The sequence below is a fragment of the Mesoplodon bidens genome (genome assembly GCF_964165515.1).
Source record: "Mesoplodon bidens genome assembly, chromosome: 10".
NCBI lineage: Eukaryota > Metazoa > Chordata > Mammalia > Artiodactyla > Ziphiidae > Mesoplodon > Mesoplodon bidens.
In genome coordinates this window covers 51,674,512-51,690,278 of record NC_138172.1, presented here as the reverse complement: position 1 = coordinate 51,690,278, position 15,767 = coordinate 51,674,512, and the positions used below count along the sequence as shown (strand labels likewise).

The window sequence follows — 15,767 nt, the reverse complement described above, 5'->3', positions numbered from 1 at the left end:
GCAACAACCACAGAACCACCACTGAGGTTTGTGCCGGCATTTTTCTTTCTCTTCCCTGCCCTAGGTGCTGTAACAGCCAATCAGCTACAAGGTGACATCATCTTATGGCAGCTACTGCCAGATGAAAGGTAAAAATTCTCCATGTCTTTTAAAAAATCCTCCATGTAGTTGCAATCCTTAGTCTATATCAAAATTTCAAGGGCATTCAATACTAAAGGTTTATAAACCTACATTTGTTTTCTCCTATTTAATTCACATGAAAATTTATACAAATAGAAAATGTTTTCTGCAATATTCAATCTGCTGGAGTGCTTATTATTGCATCAGTAAAAATACGGAGTATCACAGTGCTCATTACTGGCATAATTAACTATGTAATCTTACAATTTGCTGTTTATTTAGGCCACAGAAACCAAACTGAACAATTTGTTCTCATAAATGATTCTGAAATACTCTACAAAGCTCCTTTTGGAATATTTATGAATAACCACACAAGTATAACCTCCTTATATAAAATGAACCCACCCACCCCCACCCCACCCTCCAAATCACAAGATGTATGCATTTTACTCGTCCAAGAAGATGGTTTTCTCTAGGACCCTGCACAAACCAACCACGACAAACAAGATGGGCGAGGCAGACAAGGAGCTTTACCACAGGCTTCACATCAACGTGCCAGAATCTCTTCCTTTCAGTCTGTATCCCTTACCTATGCAAACACCCAAATCGAGCAGAATAAAATCATCCCTACAAAGGACTGCAAGTCCAACTATTGAATATATTTTAAAATATATATACCAGACAAGTGTTAAGACTGTTTTATTTATTGGAAAAAAGAATCAAATAGATACCCATTAAATTTACTATTCAGTAGACACCCATAAACCACATTCCACTTCAGCAAGTGTTTTTCTTAAATAGCACAACTTGTAGGAAAGAAGTATCTTCTAGTTAAAAAAATATATATATATTTTTTTAGCATAATGCTATTGGGGAGCCAGTTTGGATCAATTAAAACCTATGCTCTACAGAGACTGCTCTGTTAAAAACACTAATACAATCTCAAATAAGCTTTTATTTGCCACTACCATATTGAAACAAAAAAATGTAGCTAAAAGGGACAGAGTATATACACAAATCTACAGAGAGAGAGGTACTAAAACTTGAGTAGCCAGAAGTTCCCATGGAAACAGTGTTCTCTGTTCCCACACACACACACACAAGAATTAAAATGAGTAAATATCTCTACTGCTTAAAAATAATTAACTCAACATTCTTAAACTCTTAGGAAATTAATTTTTACCTTTTTATCAAAACAAGGCAGAGAAAAGTATATAGATTAAAGTACACAGCTCAATTAATTTTCACAAAAGGAATATGCCAGTGTAACCAGTCTCCAGACCAACGGATCACTATCAGCATCCTGTAAGCACCCTCACTGACCCCCGCAAAAGTCACTATTTCCTACCAAAGCTAACTAGTCTTGACTTGTAACACCACAGTCGGTTTTGCCCATTTTTGATCTTTATATAAAAGGAATCATATAATAGGTACTCTAGTACCTTTTTTTTTCTAGTACCTTTTCTAGTACATTTTCACTCAATATAATATTTGGAAGATGCATTTTCATTGCTTATAGTTTTATAGTGCATCAATGTGCCACAAGTTATTAATATCCATTCTACTGTTGATGGACATATGAGTTGTGGCCAGTCTGAGATTATTATAAAATAGTGCTCCTAAGAGGTAAGCAAACAAAGTTAAAGGGTTCTAAGGCTTTTAGTATTAATATGGAAATAGTAAACACAGTAATTTATTTTAGGTTGTATAAAGTCAAAGATGCATATTGTAACTTCTAGGGCAGTGGTACTCAAAATGTGGTCCCAGATCATCATCTGGCAATTTGTTAGAAGTGCAAATTATTAGGCCCCAACTCAAATCTACTGAATCAGAAACTCTGGAGATGGGGAGTCTGCAGTCTGTGTATTAACAAGTCCTCCTAGTGATTATGATGCATGCTCAATTTTCAGAACCACAGCTCTATGGCAGTAACATGCAAACTTTTTCTATAAAGGGCCATATAGTAAATACTTTAGGCTTTGCAAACCACACATATATGCAGTCTCTCTGCACAACTACTCAATTATGCTACTGTAGTGTTAAAGCAATGATACCACGACATGTAAACAAATGGGTGTGGCTGTTTCAATAAAATTTTATGTACAAAAACAGGGCAGCTGGATTTGGCCTGTAAGCAATAGTTTGCCAAACCACTAAACTGAGAGTAAATATATAAATAAATAAACAACTAGAAGAAAAATAAAATAATAAAAAAGATTTGATTAATTGAAAAGATTCAGGAAGAGATAAAAAGATAAAACAAGTGGATAAAAATAGAAATAAAAGATAAAGTGGCAAAAATAAAATCAAATACATCAGTAACTGCCTTAAAAGTAAATGAACTAAATATTCCAAGTAAAAGACCAAGACTGAATTTTTAAAAACAGGTTGCTTAAATGAGATATACTTTACATATAAGGATCACATAAAATTTAAAAAGTAAAATGATGAGAGAGACAGACCATGGCAAACACCAACCAGAAGAAAGTTGGCATAGCTATACTAATTTCAAACAAAGCACCTTGAAGAAGCATTACTAGAGATAAAGAGAGACTTTTTAATAATGATTTAGGAGCCCAATCTAATAGGGGGAAAAAATTAACCCTACATTTTTACGCACCCATAACACATCTTCAAATATATAAAGCACTAAAAGGAAAAATAGACAAGTCTACAAATAGAGAGGGAAATAAATTTTTACCCACTTCCCATAAGGTTATACCTTTCTTGACCATAAGCTAGCTAAAAGAACTCATAAAACTAGGGGCTTCCTTGGTGGCGCAGTGGTTAAGAATCCGCCTGCCAATGCAGGGGACACAGGTTTGAGCCCTGGTCTGGGAAGATCCCACATGCCGCGGAGCTACTAAGCCCATGTGCCACAACTACTGAGCCTGAGCTCTAGAGCCCGCAAGCCACAACTACTGAGCCCATGTGCCACAACTACTGAAGCCCACGCGCCTAGAGCCCGTGCTCTGTAAACAAGAGAAGCCACCGCAATGGGAAGCCCGGGCACTGCGATGAAGAGTAGCCCCCACTCGTCCCAACTAAAGGAAGCTTGCATGCAGCGACGAAGACCCAACACAGCCAAAAATAAATATAAATTTAAAAAAAATAAAAAAGAATTTATAAAACTAATTCATCATCACAGCCCCCAAATTTAAAATGTTCTGTAGTTTAGTTTATATATAGGTTATAAATATTACAGCCTTAAAAAGATTTTCTTAATAATTATAACATATCAGAACAAATCCTATATTTCTTCACAGCACCTACCACTTCCTGAAATAATAGTTTCTTCTGAGTGAACTAGAAGGTGGACTGAAGTCGGCAGGAACTTTGTCTTGTTTATACTGTAACACCAGTACCTAGAACAATCCTGGGATAACTGTCATAGCTAACTCTTCCTCCTGCTCCCCACCTCTGCCCCCCTAGAGTTTATTCTCAACATAATGTCCTGAGTTGAACAAAGTTACATCACACTGCTGCTCAAAATCCTCCTATGACTCCATAAAAAGGCCTACCAGGACTCCAAGATCTGTGAGACCTTAGATACCACGTAGGTCTCTCTAACCACATCTGCTATTCACTCTCCACCTTTCTCTCCAACCAGTCCCATCAGTCTTCTTGCTGTGACTCATATCAGGGGCTCTGCACCTGTTTGCCAAGAATGCTCCTCCCCTCCATAGCCACACTGCTTACTCACCTCCTTCATGTGTTTATTCATCTATCATTTTCTCAATTAGGTCCCCTTTGGATACTAAGATTATAAACTTTCCCCCATCCTGATGCTACTGATCTATCCCTACCTCCCTGCTTTATTTCTCTCTCTAGCACTTACCATTTACATATTTTACTTATTTTATTACCTGCCTCCTCCCAGTGAAATGCATTATCTATTAGAGTGAGAACTTTGGTCTGTTTTGCACATTGCCATATCTCCAACATGTAGAACAGCACTCAGAACGGCATTTTTCATAGTACAGAGACATTCTGTCTCCAGTAAAAGTGTTACTAGGTTATTTGAAATGAAACACCAAAGACAAAAAACTATAAACACTGGATAAAATGTACATTTACAAAAGTCTTCTTGAAAACCTAGACCTAAACAGACATTTCTCCAAAGAAGATATACAGATTGCCAAAAAACACATGAAAAGATGCTCAACATACTAATCATTAGAGAAGTGCAAATCAAAACCACAATGAGGTATCACCTCACACCAGTCAGAAGGGCCATCATCAAAAAATCTACAAACAATAAATGCTGGAGAGGGTGTGAAGAAAAGGGAACCCTCTTGCACTGCTGGTGGGAATGTATATTGATACAGCCACTATGGAGAACAGAATGGAGTTCCTTAAAAAACTAAAAATAGAACTACCATATGACCCAGCAATCCCACTGTTGGGCATATACCCTGAGAAAACCGTAATTCAAAAAGAGTCATGTACCACAGTGTTCACTGCAGCTCTGTCTACAATAGCCAGGACATGGAAGCAACCTAAGTGTCCATCAACAGATGAATGGATAAAGAAGATGTGGCACATATATACAATGGAATATTACTCAGCCATAAAAAGAAACGAAATTGAGTTATCTGTAGTGAGGTGGATGGACCTAGAGTCTGTCATACAGAGTGAAGTCAGAAAGAGAAAAACAAATACCATATGCTAACACATATATATGGAATCTAAAAAAAATAAAAAATGGTCATGAAGAACCTAGGAGCAAGACGGGAATAAAGACACAGACCTACTAGAGAATGGACTTGAGGATACGGGGAGGGGGAAGGGTAAGGTGGGACAAAGTGAGAGAGTGGCATATATACACTACCAAATGTAAAATAGATAGCTGGTGGGAAGCAGCCGCATAGCACAGGGAGATCAGCTCGGTGCTTTGTGACCACCTAGAGGGGTAGGATAGGCAGGGTGGGAGGGAGGGAAACGCAAGACGGAAGAGATATGGGGACATATGTATATGTATAACTGATTCACTTTGTTATACAGCAGAAACTAACACACCATTGTAAAGCAATTATACTCCAATAAAGATGTTTAAAAAAAAAAAACAAAACAGTAGGCTCACACTGGTAGTACACCCAAGCAATAGCAAAAGCAAATGCAAACTCTTCCTGGAAAAAAATTCTCTGGCCTCACATTATTTGCACAAATAATTTTCCAAAGATCACTTGGCATGACAGGAAACAAGACACCGTGAGCAAGAATAAACAGAAAGAAATAGACAATAGGAACAGATCCTAGAATTATCAAGGTCCTAGAATTTCGAATTCAAATTTTAGAATTATTAAGCACAGGCTATAAAACACCTGTACTTGGAAGCTTTTACTAGGCAAGCTTGAAAATAACTCAGGGATAAGAAAGTTATTTTCAAAGTGACATAGATTTTCTTTTTAGAACAACCAAACAGAACTTCTAAAAATAAAAATATAATAACTGAAATTTAAATTCAGTAGGCAGGCATAACAGTAGATTTCAGACACAGCTCAAGGGATCATTAGTGAACTAGAAGATAAATCAGAAAAAAAATCACCTAGGATACCTATAGTAGGTGCTTCAATATTAATTGAATAAACAAAAAAAAAAGATCAAGGGACTTCCCTGGCGGTCCAGTGGTCCACACTTCCAATGCAGGGGGTGCAGGTTTGATCCCAGGTCAGGGAACTAAGATCCCACATGCCATGTGGCGTGACCAAAAAAAAAAAAAAAAAAAGGATCAAATACAAAAAGTAACCTATAAATCATGATTATGTTGACACCTCTCTTCTCACTCCAATGTTTCAAAGTGACAATACTATGGTTTGGTGCAGAAACTGAAAAGGATGAACATATTAACAAGTACTAGAGGACATAAAGTAATAAAGTGAGCAGGCTGCAGTGGTTATGTGTATGACGGAAAAGAAAGAGAGGAAGAGGAGGAGAGGAGCTGATAAGAGTAGGAGAAAGAGATGAAGATGGAGGAGGAGGAGTTGATGGAGGAGGATAAGATTGGGAAAAAGAGATGGTGTGGAAGGAGGAGGTAGAAATAAAGGAGGAGGAGAAGGAAGAGATGGAAATAGAGGATGAAGAAATGGAGTAGGAGAAAGGAGGAAGGGGATAAGAAAAGGGGGGGGGAGGGACAGGCAAAAATTGACGGGGGGGGGAAAGAAGCCCAAGTAGGATAAGGCTTTACCTTTTTTTCCCTTCATATAACACTTGGAAACTGCCCTCAGCAAACACTGAGGTATTACAGGCCCACGATCCCGTACCTGCATACCTGAAAGCCAAAAAGTTCTTAAAGTCCACCTTTACTTGTTTTGTCTTTTTAAATTCATTTGGTGGCAAAATCTGAACTGATTTGAACTCAGTTTATAGCAAAACATGATGTGAACTGACAAAAGACTATTTATTATGTGTATTTTACTCATTGTGAATTTGTATACATTTAACTGCAAAAATATTAATATGTTTGATTACAAGGTATAGCCTCAGACCCATCTGGAGTTGTTATACAATGTATGGTGTATGGCCATATTACTTTTCTAAAATCTGACATATTCTGAATTCCAAAACACAACTGGTCCCCACGGTTTCCGATATAAAACAGTAAATTCATATTACCATAATCAAGTCCCTTCCCTTTTTTCTTTTTCCCTTCAAATGAAAGCCATATATTTAAACATTCCACTTCACTTTTATGGGTACATGTATTTGAAAACCTGAAATTTCTGCTTCTGAATTCATACAAAATATGAAAAACTGCTCCATCTTACATGGCAAACAAAAGAGCAAGCCAAAACTTTATACCATTTTTCAAGGAAAAAAAAAAAAGAATTCATTTGGTATTTTCTTCAGTGAACCAACCAGTTCAGTAAGAACCCATGTCACAGATTTTCATGCAAAAAATATACTCTTTCATATTAAGTAGTTTCTTATACCAAAGTTCCGCTTTTCACTTGAAGCTATATCCTTCCTTATTCTAATTAAAACAATTGAGTAAAAGGGCTTTGGATTTCTAAACTGTTTTATATACTTGCATATCCAGCAATGACCATGGTCATAGCTAAATTAGCAACTGAGACTAGGAAACAATAATCCCTGTAAGCTATTGTACCATATGTGCCTCAGAAAACTCAAAAACATTTTAGTTGTCCACTCTCCACTCTGCTTTTACAATAGGATACTCTCCTTGGCTTTCCTCTGACCTCACAAGTCCCTGTAGCTCAGTATCTTCCTCCTTTACTCAACCACTAAATGTTGAACATCCTCCTTCTCTCCAAACACACTTTCTAAATGGCTTCATCCATTCTCAACAGTTTTAAATATCTTCTATATATGCTGGCAACTCTCAAATGTTTTTTTCTTCAACAAATAAATGGCAAGTGGAGAAAAAAAGAGATGAACAGAGGCTTAAGATATCAACTAACTGCAATGGTGAGCCTTGTTTGAATCCTAATTCACTGTCAAAAGATATTTATGAAACAATCGAGGAAATGTGAACACTGAACATTTGATACCATGGGTTAATTTTTTTAGATGTGAAAATGGTACTGTGCCTCTTAAAAAGATGTTTTACTTTATTTTATATATGAGTAGGAGTGCATGTACACGCAAACACATCCCAGTCCAGCAGGATAGTAGGGCTGGGGCAGATAGGTAGGGATACAGATGAATAAAGATTGGCTATGTATTGATAATTTCTTGAAGCTGGATAATGGGTGGTAAGGAAGGTCTGTCATAATACAGTCTCTATTTCGGGGTATGTTTGAAATTTTTCCTTTAAAATTTACGGTAATTTGAACACTTTTACTCTCTTGCCCAAAACCCTGTAATGGAACCCAAAAAAATGATAAGCAACATCATAAGAGCCAAGAAAATGAAGCAAGGCAGAGAGTATGTGAAATCAGCACCTAAAGATAGCAACAATTTCTTATAAGATGCAAATAAAAAGGATGGAAGGCTTTTGAAGAATACCGTATCAAAGCTGCAACTTAGAATTCTCAGAAACAGAATGAAACAGCGGAGAGAACTGATCTACCTTGTAGAATGACAGAAGTGACAGTTTCTAAGCCAGCAAGTACAGAGCTGATTAGCAAGGAACAACTGAAAACCTATGGAATGATTTCATCATTAAGCTCTTCCCACCCCCAACTCAGGGAGCTCAGTATTTTACACACAGGTGTGCATGTGCATTCTGTAAAAATGGAACCACCAGAAAAGGAAAAAGACAGTTTTTAGAACCATTTAAACTTCTGTTTGCCAAAATTAAAATTTAATAGAAGAACTGGATAAGAAAGTCAAGGAAATCTCCCAGAACACAGAATAAAAGAGAAAAGCATAAACGTAAGAGAATACAAAACATAAAAGACACAGTGAATCAACCTAGAAGGTTCAATATCTGACTAATAATAATTCCATAAGGAGAGACTAAAACTAATGAAGGGGAGAAGCTTATCAAAAAAAAAAAAAAAAAAAAGATTTCCCAGGGCTAAAGAGAATCACAAGCTTTCAGAAGTAAAATAATCAAATAGTAAAAACTAAGGATGTCTTCAATTTAAACTAAAATGAAAAATTTCAGTAAAGTGATTAGAAACTGAAAATCAAAGTGCTTCAAAATAAAATAATCACCAGATTTTTAAAATATAAATTTTATTTATTTATTTATTTATTTATTTGGCTGTGTTGGGTCTTTGCTGCTGCGCATGGGGTTTCTTTAGTGTGGCGAGCTGGGGCTACTCTTCATTGTGGTGCATGGGCTTCTCATTGCGGTGGCTTCTCTTGCTGTGGAGCACGGGCTCTAAGCACACGGGCTTCAGTAGTTGGGGCACGCGGGCTCAGTAGTTGTGGCTCACAGGCTCTAGGGCGCAGGCTCAGGAGTTGTGGCGCATGGGCTTAGTTGTTCTGCGGTATGTGGGATCTTCCCAGACCAGGGCTTGAACCCGTGTCCCTTGCATTGGCAGGCAGATTCTTAACCACTGCACCACCAGGGAAGTCCTTAATCACCAGATTTTAATATTCACATGAAGATACTGTGTTCAACAGCATAGTTAATCTTAAATAGTTAACTATTTTATTTATTAAAAATAAAGTTTATTCCATACAAAGTTTAAGAGAGGCCAAGAAATTTGATAAACTCTCTTAAAATTTCTAGGTAGATATTAACTCACTAGTTAAAAAATATTTGAAGACTTTTACCCTCCTCTTTAAAGGGGCCTTTAAAAATTTAAGACCTTCAATAGTTCAGTGAAGTAAAAAGCTAAACACAATTTAAACTGTTATTTTGTATTAATAAAAGTAAGTAACAACATATTTCATGATAATCATAATATCAAACTAAACAATAAATGAGCCTCATAATAAGGCTTATTTAGAACCTTTACAAAATGTAGTCATTTTAGGTAGTTAAAATTTCATGACAGCTACAGCTTGGTTACAACAGCTGTCAAGAATATCTACTATACATTCTACATGTATACAAAGAAAAGATGTAAATCTTTTCTTGAAGATTCAGGTTCATTAGCAACATCATGTTTGAGGATAACTTGCTACTGATGTCCAACACTTTGCACCCAGATGGGTAAATAGGTCTTATCAAGAAGATTTTCAATCTTAGTTCCCACTACTTATCTGCCTTTATTGCTGCTGAATGCCCATTTTTTTCTCCCTTGTAATTTACTTTTTCTCCTCATAGGCTCTTTTTTTCCCTTACTGCTCCTAGAAGAAAAGCTTGGCCTTTTGGCCAGTAAGTTAAAGGGTTGCTTTCTTTCAGTGACTTAAACTATCCAATCCTAGTATATCACATAGAATATTCAAGGGTTTTGAAGAATAGAGATCTATTCAACATTAATTTCTTACTATTGTTCCCTATCCCCCAAACCAGTAGTTATATGTCAGTTTGGAGTGGTCCCAAAAGGCTTACCTATAGAACGCCAAGGTTATGTCATCGCTTGTATGGATTTTTTAAGAGATTCAGCGTTTGGAATAATAGATTGTGTTGGAAGGTTTAAAGTTTAGAAACAGTCTATTTGCAACAAAACCTTATTTCTTTCCAGCCACTCTGCAGCAGAACAACAAAAGGCCAAATTCCTCTCGTGAGCTTTTGAGGCAGATTTCAGGGCTCAGCGCCACATAATAATCCTACAGGTTTTTAACTCTATCTGGTTTGATTGCCCAGAGCTACTTCACAATCATCTGACTGCCTGGTTTTATATTCTTAGGTGAGGATAAAGACAACTAAACAGAAAGGCACCTGAAAGCCACCCCCGACAACTCTTCAAGTGATAGTCATTACAGTGCTTCACAAATCTGAGTTTGTCTAGAAATAAAACTGTTAATAAATAAAATCTTTCATATGGCCTTTAAGTTAAGCTTATCTAATATATTTAATAGATAACAGATTAATAGCCAGAACATACAGAGCAACTATAAGTAAACAAAAAAGTCAAAACCAGAAAGTTGGCTAAAGATGCCAGAACACAATCCACAAAAAAGAAAATACAAACAACCAAATGTATGAAGATGATCAACCTTATTAGAAAGAAGAGATGTTTTTTAAAAGGGTGAGATATTTTTCACCCATCCGATAGGCAAATTTTAAAAAGATTAATAATAATGAGAACTCAAAAGAATGCAAGATAGAAGGCACTGTTGGTGGGAATGTAAGTGGTAAAGCCTCTTTGGGAGGAAATTAGAGATAGCTAACACAATTTGAAATGAATAAAAACTTTGATCCAGAAATTCAACTTCCAATTATTTTTAAAAATATATATGTACACACACATGTGATTTGTACAAAGATGTTTATTTCAGAATCATTTAGAAAAGTTATATGTGATTAAGCAATCTGAAATTCCACAAAGAAATGGTTATGATATATCCATACTATGGAATACTGTGCAACAGTTCAAAGAAATAAAACAGTTACACATGATGGCATAAAAAAAGATCACTATGCAATATTGAGTAGACATAGTAAACGGCAAAAATATGTTAAGAATGATGCCATTTATGTAAACATGGTCAAAAACAAAATAATTCATTTTGATACTTAATATGTATGTAAGGCAGAGTAAAAGGTATAAAAAGACAAACTCCAAACTAATAAAAGTGTTCATCTCTGCTTATCCCTGGCCTTGGGGCTTGGAGGTGGTTCTGAGAGGATTTTTGCTTTATCTGCATTGTTTGAATTTTTAAAAAGAGAAGATATTTGTGTATTAAAGAATAAGGAACAAAATAGGTTAGGAATAACATAATCCATTTGTTGTATGTGTACACATGATACTAGTATGATGTATGTGTATTATGTGAGAGAGACTAATATACAGAGGAGTATATATGAAACTGTTAAGAACTATAAATCCCAAGATAACCTGTTACTACTGTTTAGGTGTTTAATTTTTTAATAAAGATGTATTACTTTATCAATAAAAATCCAATAAAAGTATTTCCATTTTAAAGAAGAGAATATGCAAGAAGGTTACCCTCTGAGCTTTATGAGGTTGTTACTTTGATTTTTTAAAAATCAGTGCATTCCTGAACAGTCTGAATGTATTCAGTATTACTTGAAAAAAGAAAAATTAAATAAATATACATTGATAGCCATTGAACTTATAATGCTTAAAAAAGAAATAAAATCTGGATACAACCCAAATCAAATGCAATATTTAGAGTTGCTTGTAAATTAAGGTTTAGAAATAAAAATCAAACAAACAAACTTGGCAATGCCATTAAGTATATGAGAACTTAATTTGTTAACTTTGATGGCTTTTGCCTTAAAAATTGGAAGTTTATGTTGTTATTTATTTCTATAAGGACATATAAAACATTTATGTAAATTCTTGGGATAAACTATAACAATATGCAAAACCAGATTTAGTATCATATTTCCATTAACATGTGTATAAAAGTTTAAATGACTGTTTACCAATATCATCCTTTTGATAAGTTTGCACCCTATTCCTCATCATCCCAAGGGGACAAACTCCTTAGAGAGAAGTTATTATACAGTCATAAAAGGAGGCTGAAACTGTTAAGAGTTAAGACTCCCAAATACAGACCAGTCTTCCTAAAGAACGTAGTGAAAAATACACAAAACATTTTTGAAGTAACCTCAAATTCCCCTTCTTACACATCTCTGGTGTTGATGGAATTATAAAGTATACCTCTAAGCATCTTAACAAAATGTTTAATAATGAAAAAAAATGCTCAAGTATTAAGTGTTATGAAGGACAATACTGAATGCACATTTGAGGCTCCAGATTTGATTCTGGTTTGCTTTGTGCCTGGATCTGGGACTTATAATCTCAACAAGCCTTAGTTTTCCAATCTGTGAAATGGAAATACCCAAATACTCTGTACGCTTCACAGTTATTTGTACCTTAGGAGTTAATGTACAATAAATATATTCAAGTGCTTTGGAAAACTATACAGCACTATATATGTTTTTTAAATTATTCTTATCACAATAAAACACTGGTAAAATCAATTTTTGATCAAATTATACCTGTATAGAATTTGTAAAAGACTAAATATTTTCTAGAGAACTATTTACTAGGGACATTGACAAATCACAAGCATATCAACTGAAACAGTGCCCATGGCAAGCCATTTTGCTTCTTTATATACTTTATCACCACAGAATTCTACTTGTTGTCAAATACAACAGGAAAGATATCAAGCCAGCTAACTAAACCTTCCTGCCAAATCTGTCATTCTTCCAAAGGCCATGTTCTCTCTTCAAAGCTTTTACATTATTCCATGTTTCTTCCAACATCCCATTATATCCACCACCAAAGACAGAGGGTTTGTTTGGGTTGCAAGATAAACTGTCATCTTGTATTTGCCCGATCCCATACAGACATATCAAGCAGAAAAAGATACCAAATGACAAGTACGCACACACGTGCACACATGAACATACGAGTGTGTGTGTGTGTACACACACACACACATACACACACAAAGTGTCCTTCGTTCTTTAGGGAGAAATATATCTCTTATACAGCAGATGACTGTCACTTTAAAAGGAAGTGTATAGCACAAGCAAAAAAAAGAAAAATAAATCTTACTCACCATCTCCCATAGCCATTCAGATGGTCCAGGGAGCTCTCTCAAACCAACAGGTCAAACAGCACAGCAAATAAATGCAGCTCGGTGCCTGCGCCACTGGGCTCGGCCTGCAGCCTGCAGACACCCTGCAGACACCCAGAGCTCTGTGTGACCCAGGCCGCTGCAGCTCTGCACCGCAATAGCCAACAGCTGCTACTCCACTTCAAAATAAAAGTCTGGGGTCTTGCTGAAAGCCCTCATCTATTTAGCAAAGCCTAGCAGAGCTTGATCAAGATTATTCTTTAACTGCACATATGAGGTTAGATATACGTTACGGTGTTTCTCCTTGGGCTGGCTGCCTGAAATTTAATGTCAGAAAAGCTCTGGGAGCCAATAAATGCCATCCCACTGGGGGACTTTTAATGCAATCATCAAAACACAAGGCATGTGTTCAGCAATCATTTTCTGCTTCCCTAAAGATATCCATGTAATCAGTAGCAATCACATGATCTGATGAATTAACTGATTTGTGCCTTTTTAAAAGGTTTTCATCCTTTTGCCGTTACCTTTTAATATTTACAACAGAAGACTGCTAGAAGTGCACAAACAGGAAGAGCCCAGTTTCCATGATTAACTGCTCTCATTATGCAGGAAGCATTTCTGGCTGCCGTAAACAAATCACGTCAAAGGCAGCCCATCAAAGGCTGCTCTGTATGCAGACGGCAGGGCCACACGGAACAAAGCTTGCTTCTGGTGGAGGAGACAGAACCTGGCCAGTGCGCAGCTGCAGGGACACGGAGCACCCTCCATCCAAGCTGCACAACCATCAGCACATTGTCAAGCTCCAAGAAGGGCCTGGAGCTCATGGTCACAAACAGATACATTTTTAAATCAACCTAAGAAAAGGGCTGCTTTGCTTTTCACCAAAGGGTATGTTATAAACTAGACTGCAAGTTACCTCATTACCTCTTTTGCCAAATATCAAGGTAATTTCAAAGCCTAATTTCTGTGGTTTAGTTTATTGCCAGCCTCCTAAAACAATGCTTTTCCTAGCAACTGTTTTCAAAGAGAGAAGCTGGGAAATATTTTACAATGATTACATGCCAAGACTGCATTAGGTCCTATACACACTTGACAAATCAGAATTACGTATAGTTTTTTCAGTGAAAAAGAAAAAGACTTGCAGTCACAGCCACCAACACGTCCGTGTTTGTATCTCAGTTAGCATAGGAGCCTGACTAGAAAACACCAGACCCTGCCATAATCACAGGGGGTCCTGCAACTTTCAGTCTTTTCCTTCCTACAGGGCTGGTGTTGTCTTCTTTCAGCCATGATTTGATTAATTTTAAATCCAGTTTCCTTCTAATAGCAGAGCTAAATTCCACTGCACTTAAGGATTCTGCCTAACTTACTCTTGTGTTACTCTCGTAATACAAGAATTAGTCAGGCTTGAAAAACCCTCGACAAAAAAAAAAAAAAATGCCATGCATTTCTCACTATTCCCGAATTAAATGACATGCTCAAATCTCTGATAGTAGAATTTACTTTGTGTTCTTGAATGTGGTGAACTAATGCTCTAGAAAATCAAGTCAAAGAGTTCAATCAAAACTTAAAAGCGTTGGGCTTCCCTGGTGGTGCAGTGGTTGAGAGTCCGCCTGCCGATGCAGGGGACATGGGTTCGTGCCCCAGTCTAGGAGGATCCCACATGCCACAGAGCGGCTGGGCCCGTGAGCCATGGCCGCTGAGCCTGCGCGTCCAGAGCCTGTGCTCCGCAACGGGAGAGGCCGGCCGCAGCAGTGAGAGGCCCGCGTACCACAAAAAAAAAAAAAAAAAAAAAAAAACTTAAAAGCGTAGATATGGCAATCATGAAAGAAATCAGAGACAAAAGCATGAGATGTAAAGTTATGTATCAAGACACGCATTAGGGGAGAAGAGGCAGAAGGAAGAGGAAATAAAGAAACAGACAATTTTTCCAAACAATAAAGGTATGTAAGATAGTGTTGGGCCATGTCACTCTCACTTACCACATGCCTCTCCAGCCTAAAACCCTTCCTACTCCCAGAAGTCTACCAAACTCTTCCCAAGGCCTACAAGACCCTCATATAATGGTTCCTGCTTACTTTTCCAATTTCCCTCATACATGGTGTCCCTTCCAACAGAGCCCTAGCCTCACTAGGCTCCAGTCAGCCCTGGCCTCCCTTCCTTTCTTCAAATACACTAAGACCTTTTCCACCTCTCGGCCTTTATGGTCACATTTTCTCTGCCCAAAGCATTTTTCCTACCATGTATCCAATAACTAGCTCATTTTCCTTTATCAAGTCTCAATTCAAATATGTCAACTCTGAGAGATGCTTGCCCCACTATTCTATCTAAAGTGGCATCACTGAGTTACTTCACATCTCCATACCCCGTTTACTTCACTTAATGACTGTGTAGATGATAACTTTTAACTGCAGTGGCTCTTAAAAAGTTATACCACCTTTACAACAAATCCTCTGCATTTTTGTTTGTGTCTGTATTTAGTAAAATGATTTTTTCATCCCCAAACACCCTCAATGAATATAAGAAGTGTGATATTTCATTATTATGGTTTCAGGCAAAGACAC

The 15,767-nt window shown here is 36.9% G+C and overlaps 1 protein-coding gene across 4 annotated transcripts in view; it reads right to left on the bottom strand.

Moving 5' to 3' along the window:
- CLASP2 (cytoplasmic linker associated protein 2) overlaps positions 1–15,767 on the bottom strand; it is a 179,034-nt gene that overhangs the window by 126,151 nt on the left and 37,116 nt on the right. The gene's annotated exons all lie outside the window — the stretch shown is intronic.